The sequence below is a fragment of the Orycteropus afer genome, unplaced genomic scaffold (assembly GCF_000298275.1).
Source record: "Orycteropus afer afer isolate SDZICR_OR568_19922 unplaced genomic scaffold, OryAfe1.0 scaffold00122, whole genome shotgun sequence".
Lineage (NCBI taxonomy): Eukaryota > Metazoa > Chordata > Mammalia > Tubulidentata > Orycteropodidae > Orycteropus > Orycteropus afer.
The window spans coordinates 4,939,183-4,944,448 of record NW_006921709.1 but is presented as its reverse complement, the minus strand read 5'-3'; positions in this window follow the sequence as shown (position 1 = coordinate 4,944,448).

The following is a 5,266-nucleotide window of genomic DNA, read 5'->3' as shown; positions in this document are numbered from 1 at the left end:
GTGGCCTTTTATTGCAAAACTATATTAAATATTACATTTCTAATTTCGTATTTACATTTTTAATTCCACAAATCAACTCTATGGCACTGTTTTTTTTTTGGTAAGACAAAACAAAAACAATCATTCAGAATGAGGAAAACCATCAGCATGTACACAGTACAGAAAGCTGAATGGAGTCTACTGAGTCATGGCCATCGGGTTAATTATATATGATTGAAAACAAAGGAAATCATCACAAACTCATGAATGGTGGCGAAGCTGGGACTACAGTATCAGGCAAGAACCCTGACTGGGATACTTGCATAACTGAAGATTTAAAAGGCTTACAGGATTTGTTCTGAGGCTTGACTACCTGGCTAGGTGGTGATCTGAATATGACTCATGACCACGTGGCCAGAGTCATAGCCATAAGGAAGCTATTGAACAAGACAATACCAAGACCCCAACCATAATTTAAATTAGAAAACAACACACTCAGGCAAGTTCCCTATTTCTTTGTGTGAACATAATCTACTTTCAACCACACGCTTTCTGAGGGCAGACTGCCCCTTCCTAGGTTTCTCCTAGAACTTGCAAAGTCACAATGTTGGTTTAAAGGTCAGAAAGAACAAAATGGCATCTGAACTAAAAATGGAGTTAGGGCTCCCACTGTAGACCTCAGCCTTCCACAAACCAAGTGCTTTAGAATTTAAGCTCTAATACAAGTGCAACGGCACAATAAATCATGTGTGTGAGCATAGATACATAAAGAATGTGTGACCACTGTTCCTTGTCACCAGCTTTTGCACATTCGACCCAAGATTTGCGGGAATTGGGTGAGACTCAAAGCAAATACAAAGTCATGGGTTACCTCTATGACTGAGTAAAAAGGTAGTCATGATAGTCCCCCAGAGGTACATGTTCTGTTTGAACAAGAATTTACCTACCTCCAACATTTTTTAGAGAATGACAGTGGTGTTTTAAGCAACATCAACTACCAACAAATCCTATCATATCCTTTTTTACCCTTGTTAATCTCCTCTATTACCAAACCAAAAACCAAAGTCAGTGCCCTAGAGTCGATTCTGACTCAGAGCGGGCCCCCTTTGGGTCCTCGGAACTCCTTTTTTTCCTCTATTAGTCTCTGATGACATAGGAAGAATGGGAGACATAGGGCAGCTCTGAGTTCCTTTTCCTTTCAGTGCTTCCTGACTCACCAGAAAGGTCTAGTGTGTTCGTAGAATGTGGCCCCATGAAGAAGTGAAATAAAAACAGATAAATTAATTTTGTGCCGAGTTTGCACTGTTCTAATAAGAATAAATAGATATGTGTGGGACAAAGAGCTAAATTTGGCCTTCTGTCTCTGGTTCTGATAGTATCCTGAGCTATTAAGATACCTTTTGTCTTTCTAAAAAATCCAGGCCACACTTAAACACATGTAAATGACCTGGGAGAACACAATTCATTTGCTTGGCAGCAAGCCTCAGGCCTTCACAGTTCCCATCCTCTGAAACCTGCTTCCCCGTGCAGCATGTCCCATGGGCTTCAGAATGCAAATATGGCCAGCTGAGGGAGTTTTGGTGCTGCATCCTAAGGCATTTGACTGCTAACCAGAAGGTTGGTGGTTCAAACCTACCAGCTGCTCCCCAGAAGGAAGACTGAGAGATCTATTTCCATAAAGATTTACTTATTGCCTTGGAAACCCAGCCGGGTTGCTATGAGTCAGAAATGACTCAATGGCAGTGGGGTTTTTTTGTTGCTGTTGTTGTTTTTTTAGGGACTTCATGGTCTCCTCAAACATGATGCTAATTGGAATATGCTTAACATAAGTTTTCAGCCCACTTAACTAGGCCTTCCTGACCAAGGGGAGACCAGCATAAGGTAGGCTCCCCCATTTAAGTCCCTCACACACAACACACAGTGTATGTGTGGGGGAGGGTGTGTGGAAGAGTCATGACCTCTGCTGGACAGTTTTTGAGCCAGGAGGGACTGCTTGTCATGGAATTTTTCTGTTTTTTTGCTGCATGCTTCATTTTGTAAGTAATAAAAGCTATTTTCCCTGTGTGGATGTATGTTCGGGTTCTGATGGAAATGATGTGATATCCATGAAGGTATCATTATTAATTTTTCTAATGGCTTCCTAACTATGTAGCAACAAAGGACCACCTGTATGTACCACACAGTTTTGCCGTGCTGTCTCACAATATGCATATAAGAACTACAAAATATGAATTGTTTAATTTTGGTGATTTCTCCTATAAGTTAAATACTTTTACACTTGCTTTAAAAACAGACATTTCACAATATATAAATGAATGGTTAATGTGAATTGAAATGTATCCCCCTACAATGTGCATTGGAACCCAACCCCTCTATCTATGGATGTAATCTTGTTTAGAAAAAGTATATTCTTTATTATGCTGGAGGCAATAGCCCTAAACACACTTCTGAGTGATTAAAAAGACAAAGAAAATTAGACAAAGAATGTACTTACAAATTTAGGAAGTGATTGGGTTTAGGACCCACCTCACTCTGGTATTGCCTCATTAACATATCAAAAGAAAACTCTATTTCCAAATAACATCGTATTTAAAAGTATCACCAAAACCCAAACCCACTGCTGTCAAGTCAGTTCCAACTCATAGCAACCCTATAGTTACAAGTCTAGGGTTTTGGATTTCAATACGTATTTTAGAGGGACACAGTTCAATCTGTAACCATTAATAATCCCAGTTCTACCACCTACCAGTTGTTGTGGTAGGCAAGCCACTTACACTCTCTAGACCTCAGGTTCTTCCTCTATGAAGTGGGATAATAGCACCCTTACCACATTGTTGTCAAGGTTAGAGGAGTTAACATACATAAAGTTCCTAGTACAGGATCTGACTCTGTATCTGCAGTACAATGAATTGTATATTACAGTCCTCCATTATGTGATAAACTGTAAATCCTAGCCTCTGTGCTTGTGGTTGTGATCCCACTTTGGAGTGAGTTGTCTGTTATGTTAATGAGGCCGGATTAGAGAAGAATGTATTTTGAGTCACTGGCTTGCTAGAGGGAGCTCTGGTGGTGTAGCACCTAAGCATTTGACTGCTAACCAGTAGGCTGGCAGTTCAAACCCACCGGCCACTCCACAGAAGGAAGACTGGGCAATCTACTTCCATAGAAAAATCCAAGGAGGGTTCGGCTATGAGTGGAATTGCCTTGAGTCACCACCCTTAATTTCCTTGAGGATATGGTCTGCATCCAATATATATGAATGCATTGGCAAAGTTCTCTCTCTTGTTCTGGATCTGGCAGCCAGTTCATCATCATCTGACCTCCAGTTCTTGGGACTTAAGAACTTAAGACAGCAGCCTATTGTCTGACCTGATTCCACAGCCTTGTGAGACAGCAGCTTGCCTTCCAACCTGCCAATTTGGATTTGTTAGCCCCTGCTACCACATAAATGGGAAGAATCCTCCAGACTGATGCCTAACTCATGGATTTGGGACTTGCCAGCCTACACAACCATGTGAGCCATTTCCTTGGCTGTTTTATGAGATGTAACAATGAATTACAGAACCTAAGACAGGAGGGAGAGTACTGAGGGGAGGAGGAAGAGTTGATGTTAGAGATGATAAATGACAGCAATTTGGAAAAGTTGGACATTTTAGATATCTATAACTTATGCCTCAGAGGGACCAGCCTTGTGCTGATCCTTCTAAAAGAAATTATTCAAGCAATGTCACTAGTTTTAGAGTAAAGATAGCTTCATCTTCTTTTCAAATTATCCCTTACCAGTAACTTTGTCCTCTCCAGAGTAGCAGGGCTTATGAAAAAATAATTTTCCTTTTTATTTTCCTCATGTCTCCTCAGATTCCACTATTGGTCCACTTTTTTATATCCCACAAAATAATATTTTATTTTATAAGCAGGAAAAAAAAAAAAGGAGAAAAAGTCAGCAGCACAAAGATTTTAGGAGGGAGCTGAAACTTGAAGCCAACCAAGTACATTTGGGGCTATCAGGTAGGTACTCCACTGTCTTAATTATCTAATGCTGCTGAAACAGAAGTACCACAAGCTGATGGCTTTAAAGAACAGAAATTTCTTTTCTCACAGTTTAGAAGGCTGTTGTTAGGTGCCAACAAATCAGTACTGACTCATAGAGACTCTTTGTACAACAGAATGAGACACTTCCCAGTCCTGCACCATCCTCACAATCATTGCTATGCCTGAGCTCATTGTTGTAGCCACTATGTCAGTCTATCTTGTTGATGGTCTTCCTCTTCTTCACAGAGCCTCTATTTTTCCAAGCATGGTATCCTTCTTCAGGGACCAGTCACTCCTGATAACATGGCCAAAGTACATGAGATGAAGTCTCACCATCCTCACTTTTATGGTGGATTCCATCTGTATTTCTTCCAAGACAGATTTATTCATTCTTCTGGCAATCCCTGATATAGTCAACATTCTTCACAGGATGGGTTCTTCTGTGGTCTTCTTTATTCATTGTTCAGCTATCTTATACATATGAGGTGAGTGAAAATACCATGGTTTGGGTCAAGCTCTCTTAGTCTTCAAAGGGTCCAAATTCAGGGCATTGGACACTTCACCAAAGTAGATATTCAGGTAGCCAAATAACATGTAAAGAAATGCTTGTGGTCATTAGCCATTATACAGATGTAAATCAAAATAACAAAAAAATATCTCATCTTAGCAATAATACCAAAATTCAACAAAACAAAAAATAACATATACTAGTGAGGGTATGGAGAGGTTGGAAATCTCACACATTGCTGCTGGGACTGTGAAATGGTATAATCACTGTGGAAAATGGTATGGTGCTTCCCTAAAAAGTTAGAAATAGAAATACCATTTGTTTCAGCAATCCCTCTGCTAGGTATATATCCTAAAGAAGTGAGAGCCAGGACACAAATAGATATGTGCACACCCATTTTCAATGCAGCACTATTCACAATAGCAAAGACATGGAAACAACTAAGTGCCCATCATCAGAGGAATGGAAAACCAAACTATGGTAAATACACACAATGGAATACTATGCAACACTATAGAATGAAGAATCTGCAAAACACCTCATGACATGAATGAACTTGGAGGGCATTATGCTAAATGAAATAAGTCAATCACAAAAGAACAAATATTGTATTAGTCTAGTATTGTAAAAAGCCAAGGGAAGTTTTTTTTTTTTTTTCAATTTTATTTTGATTTGGGTGAAGATTTACAGAGTAAATTCACTTTTCATACAGCAGTTCACATAATATACTTTGTCTCATGTCATTGA